The 21,459-nt window shown below is 38.0% G+C and overlaps 1 non-coding gene across 1 annotated transcript; it reads right to left on the bottom strand.

Annotated features, from left to right (window-relative positions):
- Positions 1 to 20,657: 20,657 nt before the first annotated feature.
- Positions 20,658 to 20,763, bottom strand: LOC141636029 (small nucleolar RNA R71). The gene has a single exon (XR_012540672.1). It is a non-coding gene; the product is annotated as a small nucleolar RNA R71 (small nucleolar RNA).
- Positions 20,764 to 21,459: the final 696 nt, after the last annotated feature.

Below are 21,459 nucleotides of genomic sequence, written 5' to 3'. Positions count from 1 at the left end.
TCCTTCAAATGATTTCCAAATATTCCTTATATAGTCACGAGTTAAATGGCTGCTTGATCCTAGTATTAATTCGGAATATTTTCCTTAATTACCCGCAATAATTCTCAATATCAGGTCCTTAATTGCTGTGTTAATTGCGGGAACTTTCTATTTAATGCCGCGTGCGTATTCCTCTTATAATATGATTTCCTGGTCCAATATCGTCCTGATATTTTGACCATTGTCCTCTCCATGGCCTGGCGCCTGTCTTCATGTGTCCTGATAGCCTGACATCATGGCACCCTGATAGTCAGGCTAATGTGAGACATTGATCAGGGATGTCTGCGGATTTCCAGGCCTAACAATTACCCCTTATCTCCTTATTATCAATGTGTCAGGACAAAAAATAAGGAGATAACTTCAATCTTTGGAAAATTACTCAACGGTTGGATTGTGCATAATCAGTTCCTGTAACGGCTAATTTGTTCAGTTTATGGTGCGTGTAATTTTGACTGCAACCTCTTCAATGATTATCCATCCAACTTGCGGTTGAAACCCTAGTTTCATCTACTATAAATACTCCTTCGCTTCATTAAGTTAATCTTCATCAGAAAAAGCTGCTTTGCTCTCTCTTAATAATCTTCTTCTTCAATCTTCCTTAATTTATAGTCTTCAATTAATTTTCATAATCTTTCAACAATGGCTGCGAAAAGAAATCCACTAGGGTGGTGACTCCTGGAACTCCACCTCCCCAAAATCCTGAGGAAACCTCTTCTGAAAATTTGCCTTTATGTTCTGTTTCTCAACCTTCTATGGTTGATAACCCGAATGATTCTCCTTTGGAGATGATCTCAATTTTTCATGGTGATTTCCAATTAAAGCCCATGAAGGCCTTGAAAGATGACCAGTCTCTCTCAAATCATTTGAAGCCTGAGTATGAAAACGTACTGAAGGATAAGGAGATCATCCCTGCTGATTCTGAAGTCTAGATCCCTGAGAATTCTCCTATCTGGGCTGACTGGGCGTGTGACAACCCTCGATGAGGCATCAAAAGAACTATTAAATCTAAGCGGAAAATACGATATTTTTAAAACCTTTAAAAGTTTAAAGTGCGGAAACTACCATAAGTGATCAAACGAAAATGAAAAGAAAGATAATTAAGTTTTAGTGCGTTGGGGAAAAGATATCCCACGAATAAGCGCAAGTCTAAAGATAGGTGAGTCTAAGAAAATGATAACTAAAGTCCAAGGGTCAACGTTCTCGCTAGCTCGCACGTCTTGCCCACATAGTCTGCATCACTGACCTCTCATTCATGTAAACATGAACGTCACAGTCAGTGGGGAGTAACTCAGGGCTCTCCCAGCCACAATATGACAAAATACAAGTAAGCAAGAACTTAATTAAACATATTGATCATACATCATACTTGAATAATAATGAACAAGGGGATATAAACGATAATCATAATGAGATAGGCATATTACATTCATGATGAGATAGGCATGGTACATTATATTAAATATGCATTCACGGGAGTAGAATAACTAAGTCAACCAATTTCATATTAACTCGACTCAACTATTCATGTGAGATAATTAAAATAATATGGAAGACACGAATACGGTCGTTTAGACAAAAACACGCATTTCAAGGAAATATAACATAGATATGAGATTAGGCATCGAATCATATGAATAAGATAAATAATAGATCAATTAAATAGAAAATACATGGATAAAAACCATAGCCATTACTTTGAAAATATTTTAACAAACATTGTACGGGACGTGGCTACCAATGTCGCATTCATACTTATGGCTTGCATCTCACCATAAGAACGGATGGGAACATCGATCCCGGCGATCACATCACAACTAGAGGCTTACATCTCACCTCTAGTATCCGATAGGACCAAGACTTTCACAAACAATCATATAAGACGTGAACTCTCGTATATAAGGACACGCCAATGACCATAGTCAAGCAAGACATTTACGTAGTATGGACTCAAACAAGACAACCACCTAGATTCCAACCTCTTGGTAGGACGATGATGTGACCATTTTTTGAGCATATTTAGTCCCCAAATTAGCCTTGTTCCCATGCTTTTTAGTGCATTATTTAGGTCATTTATTGTCTTCAGTCCTTTGTTTTGCATATTCTTTGAGGTTTTGATCCCTTGGTAGGAAAAGAGTGCAAACCTTGCATTTTCATGGCAAAATAGAGCTAAATTGATTGAATTCAATGACCAAGCATCAAATATAAGACAAGACTAGAAGGCCTTTGTACATATTGTAGTAACTGGGCAATGAGGAGACAAGATCCTTGCATCTCCGATGAAATCCCCAAGGATTATATGAAGAAGAAGGAAGAAAAGAAGAAGGGAAGAAGCTGACTCAGAATCCGAGCGGATTGCCCCCTGGACGCCCGTCCAAGACAAGGAATCCGAGCGTCTTCTTCAGAGGGACGCTCATCCAAAAGACCCACAATCCGCCTGTCCAGCCATTGAATCCGCTCGTCCGAAAGCCAGACAATCCGCTGGTCCCGTGCCCTGGACGCTCGGATTGTGTTACAGCTATTCCGTTCTTCTTGTTCTATGAAGGATGCGCATACCTCAGAAAGACTAGCAAAAAGGAAACTCGCATATTTTTCTGAGAGGAGCGATTCCTCAAGGACTTAATCGTCATTTAAGCCTCTAGTAAACCCTAATTTGTGTACCTAATCCCCACTATAAATACCCCATTATTCTAATTAGATAATCATGTTCTTCTTATCAATCTTTAGTGTAGTTTATATCATTCTAATCTCTCTTTAATCTTGTAATCAACTTTTAATCAAGTCTTAATACAAATCTCATTTCCTTAATCTCTCTTTTGTTCATCTTTCATTTTGGGTAATTGAAGATTATTTGGGTTATTATTGGGAGATTGACAACCTTCCAATCAATCATCAAGTACTTCTATTATTCTTTGTTTTATTATTGGAATCAATAGTTGGTATAATTCTCTTAATCCCTTTTTAATTATTGTTAATCATCTTCATTTATTCATCATGTTTTACTTTTTTGGTATGATTGACAACCTTGCTAGCATGTTCAACATGATAATGAGTGAATAGTTTCCTTAACTAGGGTTAATGGGTAATTAGGGGAAACCAACATGGGGGATGATTCATGCTTAATTTAATATGTTTTCATAGTTTATTTGCCTTCTTGTTGTGATCTCAGCTTATGCACAAGTTATGTTTGATGAAATGCGAGCCTATGAATCCTTGCATTTTTTACCCATCACTTACCTTTTCAATGAGACTTGTAAGACATAAACCAACTCGAGTCTCATTAGACCATGCATATAGTTGAGTAGGGAAGATTAAGTCAACTTGTAGGTGTTGTACAATCTAATCGATTCGGCTCCGGGACCCAAACTTTACTAGGATTGTAAGATATAAACCAACTCGATCCATCACAACAATAATTGCTTGCTTATAATTTGAGAATATGTTTGTATGATCAATTCTCATGAATCCCCTATGACCCCATGACACCCTAGTGCCTTTTATCAATTGTTTACATCTCTTTTTAATCATCTTGCTTGTTTACTTTCATTGCTATTTAGTTTAGTGATCTTCTATTCCAACCCCAAATTGTGACACCCCTAGACACCGCTATTTGCAATTGAAAATCTCACTTCAATACCCGTCCCTTGGGATCCGACCTTTACTTTCCTCTTTACTAATAGTAGAGTTGTTTGTGGAGTTATAAATATTCTTTTGGTCTAGGTGCTCCTAACGACAGGTAACGAAAACTAAACCTCTCAAGAGGGCTCGACCAAAAATTACGCCGTTGCCGGGGACAGTGTTAACTTGATTTAGATTTTCTTAGATTGTTATTAGTTGTGTCTTTCTTTGCCTTGGGGAAGTAAACTTCCTCAAGGTTTGTTCTAATTGTTTACAAGTTGTTCGATATTTTGCAAGATGGATCTTATAGATTGTTTTGTAGAGGACCACTTAAGTATACCTTTCTTCAAATACCCCATGCAAGTATTGGAAGCCTATGAAGCAAGGGAGGCTAAAAATATGTATTGGGAGTTGTAGGTAGATCTTTTTGAGGCCGCTCTAGCTAACAAAGAACTTACTTATGAGCAATCCGAATTAGTACATAACATCCTTGTGGAAGCATGTCAACCTATAGAACATGAGCAATTAATCCTAGAAGAAATCTTACAAGCCCAAGACCAAGAGGAATCCGTCATGGAATTCGGGTATGGCGAGATTGATGAGACCAAAGAACAATTTGAACATGCCATGAGAATGGAGTGTCTAATGGAAATGGAGCAATTTCTCAATGAACCTTCAAAGGTGGAAAGTGAGGTACAAATCCCTACTTTAAAACCCCTTCCCCCAAATTTGAAATATGCTTACCTTGACGAATCAAAGACCAAACCCGTGATTGTTAATGATAGACTTGATGAAAACCAATTGGGAAAATTGCTTGATGTGTTGAAGCAACATGAAAAGGCTATAGGTTATAGTCTAGATGACCATAAGGGGATAAGTCCCAACTTTTGTATGCATAGAATTCATCTAGAGGAGGGCCATAGACCTACCATTCAATCTCAAAGGAGATTAAACCTCCACATGCAAGAAGTTGTCAAGGGAGAGGTTATGAAATTACTTGATGCGGGAATCATATATCCCATATCGGACTCTTTGTGGGTTAGCCCCGTTCAAGTGGTACCTAAGAAAGGAGGTACCACGGTGGTGACAAACGAAAAGAATGAGCTAATACCCACAAGGAAGATCACCGGTTGGCGTATGTGCATTGACTATCGACAATTGAATTCCGCAACAAGAAAGGATCATTTCCCCCTACCATTCATTGACCAAATGCTTGAGAGGTTAGCCTCCAACAAAATTTTTTGTTACCTTGACGGGTATTCGGGATTCTTTCAAATCCCCATACATCCGGATGACCAACATAAGACCACCTTCACATGCCCTTATGGTAGTTTTGCATATAGGAGGATGCCTTTTGGCTTGTGTAATGCCCCGCCACTTTACAAAGATTCATGATGAGTGTCTTCTCCGATTACCTAGAGACCATTATGAAAGTTTTTATGGATGATTTTAGCGTTTATGGAAAAGTCTTTGACTCATGTTTGCATAATATTTCTCTTGTATTGCAAAAATGTGAAGATGTTAGTCTTGTTTTAAATTGAGAAAAGTGTCACTTCATGGTCAATGAAGGAATTGTTTTGGGTCATTTAATCTCAGAAAAGGGCATCGAGGTCGATAAATCTAAGGTTGAGGTGATAGATAAACTCCCACCTCCCGTGAATGTTAGAGGGGTGAGAAGTTTTCTCGGTCACGCGGGTTACTATCGCCTTTTCATAAAAGATTTTTAAAAAATAGCGAAACCCCTCACTCAACTCTTACTTAAAGATGCCCAATTCCATTTCACTGATGAGTGAGTTGAAGCCTTTAATAGAATCAAGGAAGCACTAATCTCGGCACCGATCATTCAACCTCCAAATTGGGAACTACCGTTCGAGATTATGTGTGATGCTAGTAACTATGCCGTTGGAGCGGTTCTTGGCCAAAGGGTAGGAAGAGCTCTTCATGACATCTACTATATAATCAAGACTCTTGATCCCTCCCAAGTGAACTATGATACCATCGAGAAAGAGCTTCTTGCCATTGTCTATGCTTTGGACAAATTCCGTTCCTACTTACTTGGATCCAAAGTGATTGTCTTTTCGGATCACTGTGCTCTCCGACACCTCTTGATAAATAAGGAGGCAAAACCAAGTTTGTTGAGATGGATTTTGCTTCTTCAAGAATTTGACTTGGAAATGAGAGACAAGAAAGGAGCCGAAAATGTAGTGGCGGATCACTTGTCAAGGATCCGGTTTCATGATGAATAAGGGGAAACGCCGATCAATGACTCATTTCCGGACGATATCTTTATGGCCATTCAAACACAACTTGAAAGGCACATCACCCCATGGTTTGCCGATTATGCCAACTATATCGTTGGAAGAGTACTCCCTCCAAATTTGAACTACAACCAAAGGAAGAGGTTCTTGTTCGAAGTAAAAAGGTACTTTTGGGATGACCCAAATCTCTACAAAGAGTGTAGTGATGGGCTCTACCGGAGGTGCATCCCTCAATGGGAAGTCTAAGGAACCTTGGAAGGATGCCACTTGTTACCGTACGGTGGGCACCATGGAGCAAGGAGAACCGTTGCAAAAATTCTTCAATCGGGCTTCTATTGGCCTACGATGTTTCAAGATACAAGGGAATTTATCATTCATTGTGATGCTTGTCAAAGGACGGGGAATATCTTCTGGAGGAATGAAATGCCACAAAGGTGCATACTGGAGGTGGAGATCTTCGACGTTTGGGGGATCGACTACCAAGGGCCGTTTGTGACATCCAATGGGAATAAGTATATCCTTGTGGCCGTAGATTACGTCTTAAAGTGGATGGAGGCAATTCCCACCCCAAACAATGATGCAAAGACGGTCACCAAGCTCTTCAAGAAAATAATCTTCCCAAGATTCGGAGTCCCAAGAGCAATCATAAGTGATGGACGAACGCATTTTCATGAAAAGAAGCTCGCATCCTTTTTGACCAAGTATGGTGTTCAACATAGAACCGGCTTAGGATATCATCCTCAAACAAGCGGTCAAGTTGATGTTTCAAATAGATAGATCAAGCAAATTCTTGAGAAAGTTGTAAACAAGACCCGAAAGGATTGGAGCACAAAGCTTGATGACGCTCTTTGGGCTTATAGGACGGCCTATAAGACTCCCATAGGAGCCTCTCCTTACAAGCTCATTTATGGAAAAGCATGCCACTTGCCAATCGAATTAGAGTACAAAGCTTTTTGGGCAATCCGAGCCCTTAACCTTGATCTCAAATTAAGTGGTCAAAAGAGGATGATACAAATTTAAGAGTTGAAAGAATTCCGGCTACAATCTTATGAGAATGCCAGGATCTACAAGGAAAGGACAATATTTCTCCATGACAAGAGGATCAAGATAAAAGCCTTGCACAAAGGGGATAAAGTCCTTCTATTCAACTCCCGATATCGACTCTTTCCCGGGAAGTTGAACTCTAGATGGATGAGTCCCTATGTGATCACCGAGGTTCGAAAGTATGGGGATTTTGAAATCAATGCGGAAGATGGAAGCAAATTAAAGGTCAATGGTCAAAGATTGAAGCCATATTATGAGGGAGCATTTATTGGAGAAGTCGAGGTCACCTACCTCGGGCCTCCTCATCCTTGAAGGAATCATCAAAGGGAGAGTTTGGTGGAGTCCTCCCTAAACCACCACTTGTAAATATACTAACCCCTCTAACTTGTATTTATAATTTTGTTGCATTCCTTTTATCATAAACATAAAATCTTTCCATGAGAGTAAGTGAGGGAGGGTCACTAATGATTTTTGATGAAGGAAGGAACTAGTTTTCAAGTGTGGGGAAGCTTTTATCGGAGTCAAGGAAATCAAGGAAACTCCGCTGTAAGAGAATCTGAGCGTCTAAGAAGGAAATCCGCTCGGTTTGTTGATCGGTCCGTTTCGTGTTCACAATTAAATAGATGTGGTCGTTGGGTCACGTCCGAATCAAAACACAATTTATAGCTTCACAAACAACTCTACAATTAGTAAAGAGGCAAGTAAAGGTCGGATCCCAAGGGACGGGAATTGAGATGAGATTTCTATTGAAACTAGTGGTGTCTTAGGGGTGTCACAATTTGGGTTGATGTAGAAGGTCACTAAACTAAATAGCAATGGAAATAAACAAGCAAGATGAATTGAAAGGGTTGTAAAAAATTGATAAAAAGCACTAGGGTGTCATGGGGTCATAGGGGATTCATGGGAATTGATCATACAAACATGTTCTCAAATTATAAGCAAACAATTATTGTTGTGATGGATTGAGTTGGGTTATATCTTACAATCCTAGGAAAGTTTGGCTCCCGGATCCGAATCGATTAGATTGTACAACACCTACAAGTCGACTTAGTCTTCCCTACTCAACAACATGCATGGTCTAATGAGACTCGAGTTGGTTTATGTCTTACAAGTCTCATTGAAAATATAGGAGATGGTGGTAAATGCAAGGATTCATAGGCTTAACATTTCATCAAACATAACATGTGCATGAGTTGAGATCAAAACAAGCAAGCAAATAAACCATGAAAGCATATTAATTTAAGCATGAATCATTCCCCATGTTGGTTTCCCCTAATCACCCATTAACCCTAGCTAAGAGAATACTCACTAATTATCATGTTGATCATGCTAGCAAGGTTGTCAATCATACCAACAAAAGGAAACATGATGAATAAATGAAAGTAATTAACAATAATTAAAGAGGGATTAAGAGAATTATACCTACTAATGATTCCAATAATAAAGCAAAGATAAAAGAAGTACTTGATGCTTGATTAAGAGGTTGTCAATCTCTCAATAATAACCCAAATAATCTTCAATTACCCAAAGTAAAGGATGAACAAAAGAGAGATTAAGGAAATAAAACTTGTATTAGAACTTGATTAATTGTTGATTACAATACTAAAGAGAGATTTGATTGATATTAACTACTCTAATTATTGATAAGAAGAACATGCCCTTCTAATTAGACTAATGGGGTATTTATAGTGGAAATTAGGGGGATGCATTAGGTTTAACTAAGGGCTAAACTAGTAATTACACTTTTTAGATTGAGCAGGGAGGAGCCGGTATTTTTCGAAGGAAGGGCTTCTTTCTTTGTAGCTTGGAGAAGACGAAATTGCGCTGTACAGGAATCCGTGCTTTTTGGAGTCGGGACGGGCGGATTCTGGCGGTGGAACACGGGCGTCTTCAGGTGAATCCGGGCGGATTCTGGTGGCTGCAAACCCGGGCGTCTTAGGGAGAAAACGCACGGATTGTTCTTGAGGAGGATGGACGGATTGTGGAGAAACCGCACGGATTGTGCCTCAACAACATTTCTTCTTCTTTTCTTCCCTTTTCTTCATAAATTCCTTGGGGATTTCCTCGGGGACTCAAGGATCCTTTCTCAACATTACTCATCTACTATAATATGTACAAAGGCCTTCTAATCTTGTCTCTCCTTGATGCTTGGTCATTGAATTCAATCAATTTAGTCTCGTTTTGCCATGAAAATGCAAGATTTGCACTCCTTTCCTACCAAGGGATCAAAATCTCAAAGAATATGCAAAACAAAGAACTAAAGATAATAAATGACCCAAATATGCACTAAAAAGCTTGGGAACAAGGCTAATTCGGGGGCTAAATATGCGTTAATTATGGTCACATCAAATATCCCCAAACCGAACCTTTGCTCGTCCCGAGTAAAGGGGTGACAAAGACTAGGACAATTATTTAAACTAACCTAATAACATAGCCAATATGAGACAATTAGCGGATCTTATTCCGCCCCTTCAACTCACAACAAAGCAACCATGAGGTAGGATGGCTTCTTACAAGGCAAGGTGGGTCTTGCCAAAATGGCGACACATCCAAACATTAAGCACACAAAATTAAATAACGGATGCTTCTACAAAAGGAATAGCCACTTCTTCATCAAGTGGCGGAGGCAACTAAAAGAGAACAAATTTAAGAGCATGTAATCCTTCACAAATACTAGTTCAACAAATTACTAAGGCTAAGAGGATGGCACTAAATCACCTCCAATGGTGTTAAACTAAACTACTTTCGTCCTCAATTTCCAAATGCTTTCATCAAGAGCGATCGGATGGTGGTGGAATGATGATCCCTATGATGCTAGTAGCAAATGACATGACAAGTCTCGAATTCTCTACAAAAGTAAAGGTCATGGATCGTCCCAAGCTCGACAAAGTGGCTTGACAAAAAGGCGTTTTGGGAATGAAATGCTCAAATCTTTATACACAACGGGTGGATATGACTAGTATTCAAAATTTTCCTCATTTAACTTTCACATTTCAAAAATTTAAGATGGGGTTTGTCCCTTCCGGGCTACTGTCTTTTGCTTTCACCAATCGCTTATTAGGCAACCGGTTAACCTCTAGACAATAGCTTTTCGGGGTGATAGTCACTCTGTCTCTGGGCGGCCGAATTCACAACAGTGTGGGGGCCCAGTTCAATGGATCCCGCTCCAAAGCACATCGAAGTGGTACGCCTCCATCAAAATAATTCAATTTCTCAACATTCAACAATTCATAACTTTTGAGGTTTCCTTGGCATTAAATTACTTCCACATGACAAAATTCTTTGAAATGAGCACTTCAAGCTTATTGATAGAAAATAGTTTTGGGTTGCCTTACCACAAGGTCAATCAAGGTCACCTAGACAAGTTAACCAAGTCCACATCGCATCACGGGGTTGGATAGGTGACTCACATGTAAACCCTTGACTAGGCTTTGGGTCATGGGTCAAAAGACACTAGTATGACACTATCTAGGGTGTTTTACAACCATTCTAGTAGGCAAAGTCTTAAGTTGAAAAAGTATTTGTAATGGCTTAGTTGCTCTTGTCAAAGTTCTCAATTAGGCACTTTTCAAAATATTTTATCTAAATGCAACTACATGCAATGATGCAACTAATATACACATCCTAATGCAAGTGATTATATCAACTAGTATGACATATAAACTAAATGCAAGTCCTAAATTCACATTGTTATACCACATCAATCAAAATAAAGCCACATAGTCATTAACATAAAGAGGAAAAAGGAGATTGGAAAGATCATACCATGCGGTCTTCATGATCCTCATGTCTCGGATGTGACATAGTCGATCAATGCGAAAAAGGATAGAACAAACACAATATATACAATATATACAATATAACTATACTACAAAAGGAGTAAACATGTATTTAGGTTTTTCAATTTTTCAAATTTTTATGGTTTTTCGAAATTTTTCAATTTTTTTGGATTTTTGAATAAGAGTTAAGTTAGAATTCCCCATCCCCACACTAATATGGGCATTGTCCTCAATGGCCAAAATGATGGGAAATTATCCAAACATGATGCATGATTTCTACACTAAATGCAATCTACACTAGTCTACACTACATGATGCATGGTTTTTGTTTATGACGGAGAGGATAATTTAGATTACCTCCCGTTGTGTATACATTAACTTCCCCAAACCGAGTTAGACACTATTGCTAATGTCCAAGGATGGGTGTAGTTCATGCACACACTATGCAATGCATGAAACTAATTTGTCATTTTGGATTTTAAAAGTGGGAACAATAAAATGAGAACACCTCAAAAAGTACCGAGGTGTGAGTCCTCAATGGTGCTACGACTACTCTAACAATGATCAAGAAAAATAAATAAAACAAAGAGAGAAATAGACAAACCTTGAGAGGGTAGGAGCCTCCAAAGCTTGCTAATCTTCCATCATATCATCACTATCATCATCTTCCTCTTTAGAAGTGGTCTCATTGCCACTTCCCTCTTCACTTGCTTCTTCACTTTCTTCTTCACTTTCTTCTTCACCTTGCTCATCATCCTCTTCTCCTTCTTCACTAGCTTCTTCATCAATGTTATCATCAACTTCTTCATTACCAATAACCTCATTGTCACCTGGAACAACCCTAGATGCACTCGGAAATAGGACATCCTTATCCGCCCAACTAGGCAAAGGACATGATGGGTCAAGTAGTCCTTGCCTAGCTAAGTGTAAGAGGGGTGGATATTTAGCTAAGTAAGCATTTGCCCGATCCTCAAAGGCTTGCTTGTGTATTGCTTGCATGAGAAGAGTCAAGTAATCATTTCTTGCTTCAACACCCTCCGGCTTGAACTCTTGGTACTCAAAAGGGTAAGGTGGTGTGACAATGGAAGAGGAGGTTATTTCAAGTTCACCCTTTTGTTATTGGATAATATACTCGGCCTCTTTTGAAAGGGGAAGTAGATAATTGGTCCGGTGGACACTCAATCGACAAATCTTTGAAGGCAAAGTGAAAGAACTAGCTTCACTAGTGAGCCATCCATACTTGGTGTCAAGAGGGTTATGGGAAACCCACTTGTACTTGTGTATCATAGTATGCAAATCAACGAGATGACCACCTTCTTTCGCCTCATACTTGTTATCTTTGTTGAAGTTAGGATCAAAGTATTTAGCTAGGATGGTGACTAGGCCTCCATTCACAATAACGGTAGTGCCTTTCTTCTCACAATCAATGTTGAGCCATCTATCCACCAATAGCCTTAGAAAGTTGAAAGGCTTGGTTTGTACTCTTCCAATGTTCAAAGCCGACTCAAGGAGAACAAAATCGAGTTTTGTGAAATGGTTGGTGTCTTTTCTTGCATTGATGGTGCTCCCTACGACCTTATGCCATACTCTTATACCCGGATGGTGGACTAAAAGAACACGACTCGCATAAAAGTCCTCAAATTTCCTTCCGGAAATTGCCTCCCAAAGAGGGTCGGGGTCATATTTGCCAACATTCTTAAAATAACTCGGTCCATCACTAAGACCCAAAGCTTTACCCAATTCCTTAAAGGAGATGCGCCTACTAACATTAGCTAGACAAAACTCGAGGTTCTCCATAGTCTCAACCTTGTTAACTTTCAAAGAACTCAAAAATTCTAAGGTAAGGGAGGGGTATGTCAATTCTTTTGATTCAAACAATTTCTCCAACCCCATGGCTTTGAAAAAGGCTCTAGTTTGCTCAAGGACACCCAATTTTTCTAAGGTATCTTCACATATAAACTTGGTGGATTGAAATGATTTTCTAGCAAACTTAGCAAAAGTGTCCCTATGGGTTTTGGAAATGAAAGTTACCTCCGGATAGTTTGCAAGTTGATCAATTTCCGGAGTAGTTGATGTTGTTGCACCCATGGGAGGTTGTTGTTGTTGTTGCACTTCCAAGTTTGGGTTTGCTACCACCATAGCCAATGCTTTCTTTGCTTGAAGAGTCTTTTGCCTTTGTGAAAGTGCCTTTGCCTTTGGTGCCTTTGCCTTTGTTGCCTTTGTTGCTCCCTTAGTCCTTACCATTGATGAATTAACCAAGAAAGAGTGAAAAAACTTCAATTTCTAGTGCACCCAAATCGATTTAAAGATGAAAGGCTTTGCCTTTATGAATTCAAAAATCGACTCAAAGGTTGAAGATTTTATGCTTGGTTTTGAATTTTATTGAAAAAGGAGTGATTGATTTGTTATTAAAATGATGTTTTGATTTGATTTTGGTGAATGTAGTTGAGGAATTTTGTTTTTGTGATGGAGAGGATAAGGGTTTTGAGGGTTTTGAGTAGTGTTATGAATGAAGGAGTGAAGAAATGAATGTGGGAGGGGTTTTATAAAGCCCGAAAAATTCGAACTGCAGGGGCAATCCGTACGGTTTCTGCTCGGGACGGGCGGATTCTGCCTTTTCTGGGTTGGAAAGAACTCGCCTGAAGACGAGCGTCTTTAAGGGAAGACGCTCTGATTCGCAGACACGGGACGGGCGTATTATACAGAAGACGGGCGGATTTCAGTCCAGGGATTTTTCTTGTTTTCCTCAGCCAAGAAGACGGGCGTCTTCCTTTCAGGACGGGCGGCTTTTTGAAGACGGGCGGATTATGATGCAGGACGCCCGGATTCGCTGACATTCAAAAATTTCAAAACTTCAGCTCATTTCAGGACGTGCGTCTTCTACCCAACACGCTCGGATTTCTTGAAAACGGGCGGATTCTCCTGAATCCGCTCGGATTCGACCCCTTTGTACCCGGATTCAGTTCCATCCGTGTACAATGCATATCCCTTGTCATTTATCCATTCTTCTTCATATCTTGTGTTCTTCATTGTGGGGGGCACTACTAAGGCATCGATAGCCTAGGCAATTGTTATCCCCACACTAAGCTAAAGCATTACACATTAATTGAAATTATTAATCCCTCCCTCACTTCTCTCAAACATGATAATTATCTTGATCAAAGTATAAAAATCCAAAAATAACAAAAATGCAATACAAGAATTGAAATGCAAGTTAGGGAGTTAGAAATATTTACAAATGGTGGTTTAGGGAGGACTCCACCAAACTCTCATTCTTGATGAGATGTCAAGGGGGCATGTTCAAGGCATACGAGCCATCAGGACGTGTGCATATCATGGCGTACATGATTGATCCAACAGCGGATGCATAAGGGATCATCTTCATGCGTTCAACATTATGGGGTTCGGAGGGAGATTGAGACTTGATCAATATTGTCCCAGTTACCATAGGTACCAATCCCCTTTTTGATTTGTCCATGCTGAACCGTCGAAGAATATTATCAAAATAATACTCTTGACTTAGTGCCAATATCCTCTTGGATCTATCTCTATGGATCCGGATACCTAATATGCGGTGTGCCTCTCCTAAATCCTTCATTTGGAAGTGGTTACCTAACCATTTCTTAACAGAAGACAACATCGGAATATCATTTCCAATGAGTAGTATTTCATCGACATACAAGATTAGGAACACAACATTCCTCCCACTAAATTTCATGTATAAACATGGTTCCTCAACACTTCGAGTGAAACCATTCTCATTTATCACTTGATCGAATCGATGATTCCAACTTCTAGATGCTTGCTTAAGACCATAAATGGATCTCTTAATTATTAGAATCAACAAAACCTTCGGGTTGTATCATGTACACCTCCTCTTCTAAATGCCCATTTAGAAAAGATGTTTTGACATCCATTTGCCATATTTCATAATCATGAAATGCGGCAATCGCTAAAAAAATCCGTATGGATCTTATCATGGCTACGGGGGCGAAGGTTTCATCATAATGGAGAGCTTGGACTTGGGTAAATCCTTTTGCCACTAGCCTAGCTTTGTAGACATCATCATGTCCTTCTATGCCATTCTTGACTTTGAAAATCCATTTGCATTGAAGAGGTCTTGCCCCTTTAGGCAAATCCACCAAGTTCCAAACTTGGTTTTCATGCATAGAATCCATTTCAGACTTCATGGCTATAAGCCATAAGGAGTAATTTGGACTAGAGATTGCGGCCTTGTACGTGGCGGGCTCGTCACTTTCCAAAAGCAACACATCGAGTATTCCATCTTCTTCGATAAGTCCCTCATATCGATCGGGATGGCGAATAACACGGCCCGTTCTTCTAGGTGGAGGAGAGACAACCGCGTTAGATGACGAAGGAACATCTTCTTGCGTCTCTACATCGGTTTGTGGGTCTTGAACTTCATCAAGCTCAAAATTTCTCCCACCTTGTCTCTTAGAAATAAATTGACTTTTTTAAGAAGACAGCCTCGCAAGTCACAAACACTTTGTTCTCTTGAGGTTTGTAGAATTAGTATCCTCGAGAGGTCAAGGGGTAACCTACAAAGATGCATTTTTCGGATTTTGGGGCAAGCTTGTTGTTTGTCTTTGCCTTGACATAAGCTTCACATCCCCAAATTTTCATGTAGGATATATTAGGAACTCTTCCCTTCCACATCTCATATGGAGTCTTTTCGGTTGTCTTTGTGGGACTATTATTCAAGGATCTAATTGCGGTTTGAATCGCAAATCCCCAAAACGAGTTTGGTAGCTCGGTTTGACTCATCATTGATCGAACCAATCAAGTAGGGTTCGATTTCTCCTTTCGGCAACACCATTGAGTTGTGGTGTTCCGGGTGGAGTAAGTTGTGATATAATACCAAAACCTTTCAAGTGTGAATCGAATTCAAGGCTAAGATATTCTCCACCACGATCGGATCGTAGTGCCTTAATTTTTTTGTTCAATTGGTTCTCTACTTCGTTTTGAAATTCCTTGAATTTCTCAAAAGCTTCGTTATTATGCTTCATTAAATAGATATACCCATATCTACTCAAGTCATCGGTGAAGGTTATGAAGTAGTCATAATTTCCACGAGCGGTGCTACTCATTGGTCCACACACATCGGTATGTATGAGTCCCAATAGTTCACTTGCTCGTGTCCCTTTACCACTAAAAGGATTTCGAGTCATTTTGCCAAGAAGGCAATATTCGCATGTTCCATATGATTGAAAATCAAATGGTGTAATCACATTAGTCGAAATTAATATTTTGATGCGATTCTCGTTTATGTGACCTAATCGACAATGCCAAATGAACGATTCATTTGGATCACTTGATTTGAGTTTCTTTAATTGAATGTTGTAGATGTCATTAGTCGGAATCGAGGTTTCTAAAATTTAAATGCCATTAATGGAAGGAGCTTGGCCTATAACCAAGTCGTTTCTTGAAATAGTACAACGATTGTTCTTAATGAAAAAATAAAAACCGTTAATGTTTTTAGAAAGTGTAGGCACATAAAAACAATTATGTAAATACAACTCAAACCCATTAGGCAAAGCTAATAATTTAAGTTCCTTCGGATTCGGCCGCTACTCGAGCTCTATTTCCAAGGCGTAGATCCACATCTCCTTTGATAAGCCTCTTCACGTCTCTTAACCCCTGTAAATGATTACAAAGGTGAGAACCACAACCGGTATCCAGTACCCATGTTGTGGTGGAAGTATAATTTACATCAATAGCATAAATCTCTTTAGGAATTTTACCTTTTGGAACGATGATTCCTTCCCTTTATTTCCCTTCTTAAACATTTTGCCCTTTGAAGCAAGAACTTGATTGCTTGAGCTCCCACTAGTTTTGGCATCTTTCTCTTCCAAACACAAAGATCCTATATATTTTATGAGGCAGTCTTCTTGAGACCGGCTCAGAAGAGATCTTGTAGGAGGTTTAGAATAAGTGATGAAGTTTAGGTTTCCATCCGAACCAATCCCAAAATGAAGTTCTCTAGTAGTGTCGAAATCATTGTTGAAGCAAACGTTGTCAAAAACATTGTGGCAAGACTCAATAGTTATCGGTGTAGTAGCATTTGATGGATTCATTGTAATGAACTACAAGTATGGAGTAAAAGGAAATATTAACATTTGTCTTTGTAATATCATACTTGTAAATAAATTAACAAGATATGAGCATTTATATAGTGACCTCTACCCAACTATTATAAATGATTCCAAGATCCAAATTCATATCAACTTGGGCACGGCGTGGCCGATGAATCCCTTATTAATATAACTCGGTGGATTAACTCTTTAATCGATTATACTCTTAGAACTCTTGGTCGATAAAATTACATTAACATTTATCTTTAGCCCGGAACACATGCAACTACGGTTATGAATACTTCCGTTGAGCTCAATCCAAATTTCGAATAAATGTGTCCATGATCCAAACCCACATTAACTTGGTCACGGTGTGGCCGATGAAACCCTCATCAACATGAATTCGGTGGATAGACATTTATCACCCACTTCCCCTACGTAACAAGGTTTGTACCCCGGTGTGGCCGAGTGCACTCCCTCACGAAATAGGTTTTCATGGTTTCTACTTTTTGGTAAGGCTAAGTCTCAATTTTTTATTTTTAGCGAGAGATCATGTTAATTTATTATCTATCACATTTTAAGTGAACAAAAGCGGTGAACTACGATAATTGTAACTGACACGGTCAATAAACTCGACTAAAATGATAATGCATGTCTTAGTTATGGCGATTTAGCGATGCATGCAACATGTAAATAAAATGCAAAGCTTAAATAAAATCCTAGTATGGCCTTCCTAGAATAGTAAATCTAATAAACTATTACAAATTTGGAAACCAACTCCTTTGGTCCCTTGAACTTCGGTCTTGGCACGCATCTCGAGGTAACACCGTCTTTAATGGATCGCCTTCTCGAGTGGCACCATCTTCAAGGATCTCCGGAATAAATAAATTACATAAGAAATTACATAATTTCCTATTATACATTTGTAATAAAAATAAAAATAAATCTATTAAATTACAAAACGGTGATACGAGGTCACAATAAATTACAACCAAATCGATATTCCCATACATTTCGGGTAATATCAATTTAAAACTAAAGCCATACTAAGTAAAATTACATAATTCACAAATTACATAAACTTAAAATATGACAATCATAAATAAAATGCAGCATTATAATATGTATGAACATGCCCAATTTTATGCTAAATCGCATTTAAGGAGCCAATATCGTATATTAATCGGTTTTTATGGATTTGCGTGATTTAACCTTTTAAAATCACAATAATTATATAAATTCATATTTATGTACAAGTTAATTACCCTATCCAACTTAGGACTCAAAATTAGTCTCCACTAACATATTGACAAGAATTAACTTATATTTCATAATATTGTTCATAAATGGAATCAAAATACAAAAAAAGAATTTGCCATAAACTTCAAAATAAATCATAAAATTTCAAATAAATTCAAAATTCAAAATTTAAACTTATGAGCATTCTGGAAAAATACCATTACACTTACAATGTTCAAAAACTTAGGTTAAAAATTTCGAAAATTATCGAGGTTAAACAATGTTGCGGTTTATCGGATTTATCAATAATAACCATAAAAATATGAGAAAAATTATTTTTACTTACTTTTCACTTTTAGATCTGAAATAGGTGATAAAATGCAACAACTGACGTTTTTCCTTAGTCATGAAGTATGTTTTAGCAATTTTTACTAATTAAAGTCACTATTTATGTGATTTTTCATCAAAAATTCATAAATCATGCATAAAGACTTCATTATAGCCAATTATTTTACACACATCTTGTAAAACTGCATGCGACAACATACTAAATTTCAATGACCAGATTCGAAGTATAACTCATATTAACCTATTTTTCCATTTAAATTCGATTTTATCTTGAAAAATCCATATTTCGAGCATAATAACTCATAAAATTATGAAACTTTACAGGTCATAAAGGGATAATATATGTGAAAACATATCCAAAAACCATTGGAAAAATCAAACTTTAGATAAGTTTAGTCCAAAAATGACATTTTTATCATAATATCACATTTTAATGCCATTATTATATAAAATGAACAATAAAAATTCATATATTAACCAAAATATCCTAAATACATTTTAGGACCAGAAACTTTAACATGCATAATAAATTTCGTGATATATCATAATAAACACAAATTTGTAAGTTTTGTTTGTTAATCGTATAACTCGGAAAAACAATAACCGATTTGCATGCAAACAACCTAAGGCTCATGATACCACTTGTTAGAAATCTATATCTCATTATACTCAACATATTCAAATATGTTATAATTAATTTAGTCATAAAATTAATTTAGATCTTATGCATGCAAACATGAATAAGGATAAAGAAGAAATTGTTTTCCTTACATTGAGATTTCGGATATATGGGCACAAATGAGTTCTCCTACTCACTTAATCTTGAGCTTCCTAATATTGGATGAACAAAGGATTCAAGATTAGAATCTCTCCCAAGGTATTATACCCAAGATAACCTCTTAAAAGACTAATATTATTAATACTAGAATAATATTAATCTTAATAAAATTGTTTTTATCTCTTGTATTTCGGCCAAGAGAGGAAGATTTTGGAGTTTTTATTTCTCTACATTTTCTAACAGAGCTTTTCTATTTCTTACACTAGAAATATTGTATGAAGTATGAATGAATATTAAGAGAGAAAAACTCTCTATTAGGCCTTTCACAAAACCGGTGGGAAGGAGGGATGGGGAGCCAATGCATGGGCATGTTTTTCTATCCAAGAAAACATAGGCTTGCATGGCTATAGCTAGGTGTAATTATTTTGTTACCACTCAAATAATTTAACATAATTTAAACACCATACTCCCTCCATATTTCGGTCCATATTAGATAAAATAGATTCCATTTTATCTTTGTCAATTTATCAATTTGTCACATCTCACAAGTCATGTAAAATTGTCATGTATTTTTAAAGTAAAAATCAACGTATTAGTAAAACACGTCATGTAAAAATCGACTTAGTAATTCACAATTACTTGTACCAAAACGCTTTACCAATTATAAATTACAACATCTTGTATTTATAATAAATTATTCATTCAGTTTCAATTGTTACCGTAAACAATAATTTCATCTAAGCAATAAAACAATTCGATTACTTAGACCGTATCTTATTTTAATCAAATTACAATGAGACACGTAAATATTACTTCCAAAATCGTCCGTCAATTTTAAGTAATTTAATTAACCCGTTGATAATTGAAACTGAATGAGTAATTTAATTAACCCGTTGAAATTATTCATTCAGTCGCACGACAATAATGTCAAACTCTAGTCAGCCAATCATTACCGATATGTGTGGACCAGTTGACAGTAAAATATTACTTCCCACATGTATTCTTAAAATGAGACTTAAACATGTGATCATCATGATCGACAATTGTGATCGCATTATTGTCGGAGGACACATATTCCAACACAGTTGATCACTGCCATCAGTATGATAATAACGTCAAACTTCTAGAAAGCCAACCGTTATTAATAAACATTAATCAACTGGTAAAAATACTAAGTATACCCTTGTGAACCTGTAAGAGATTTATATACGTTATCACACTAACTGTGAAGGACACAAGCTCCAACAGAAGCATATGGAGGTCTTTACGGACTACTGTTCTACTATCCCCGCCACAAAGGGGGTAACTCAAGACAAGATTAAGAAGGTTTTGTTTCCTTTTTCTTTGACTGACTCAGCCAGGGAGTGGCTGACTGATTTGGACCGTACGGCCGCGGTGGTCACAGACTGGGAGACCCTTGCTCTTGCTTTTTATAAGAGATATTTCCCTTCGCAGCACACTAATCAGCTGAGGGCCAAGATCACCAGTTTCAAGCAGACACATGATAAAACTTTTTATGAAGCATGGTGCCGTTTCAAGAGGTTGGTGAGGTCTATTCCTCACCATGGTTTTGATCCGTGGTTCTTGTCAAATCAGTTCTACAATGGGCTATACGATGATCACAGAGCCATACTTGATGCATCATCCAACGGAAGATTTGAAAAGAACACCGACGATGATAAGGGATGGGCTCTTATTGAATAGATGGCGACCCACTGTGTTGAGTACGGGAACCCGAGGGATGGTATTAGAACAGTACATGCAGTCGATAAGCATGTTGTGGCTCAGCTGTAAGCCATGAATGCTAGATTTGATAAGTTGGAGTTGCATTATGCTGGGGAGCCTCAGACGGTCCATTTGCTTACTAGAGGGGAGACTGTCACATATGAGAGGTGTGGGAGCAACGACGGTCACACTGTTGTTGGCTGTCTTACAGAGAAGGAACAGGTCCTTGCTTTTCAATAATACAGGCAAGGAGGGGGTTCCTACTATAACAACCAAGGGACAGTCCATCCCAATTTGAGGTGGACAAGTCAAAATGTGCTCAATCCTACCCCTCCTTCGCAGCAGCAGCAACCATATGTCCCTCCTCATAAGGCTCAACAAGGCTTTCAGAAGCCTCCTTCCTTTCCTACACCTAATCAAGGTACATCATGGTAAGAGGTAAAACAACATTAAGTTTAATGATGGTGTAGTGGTCGAAATGGTCGGTCAAGTGATATAATGCACGATGACGGTACCAAACAATGTGTATGGCTTTTAGTTAT

Source organism: Silene latifolia, chromosome Y (assembly GCF_048544455.1).
Source record: "Silene latifolia isolate original U9 population chromosome Y, ASM4854445v1, whole genome shotgun sequence".
Lineage (NCBI taxonomy): Eukaryota > Viridiplantae > Streptophyta > Magnoliopsida > Caryophyllales > Caryophyllaceae > Silene > Silene latifolia.
The sequence above is the reverse complement of the archived record's forward strand: the minus strand, read 5'-3'. Positions and strand labels throughout refer to the sequence as shown.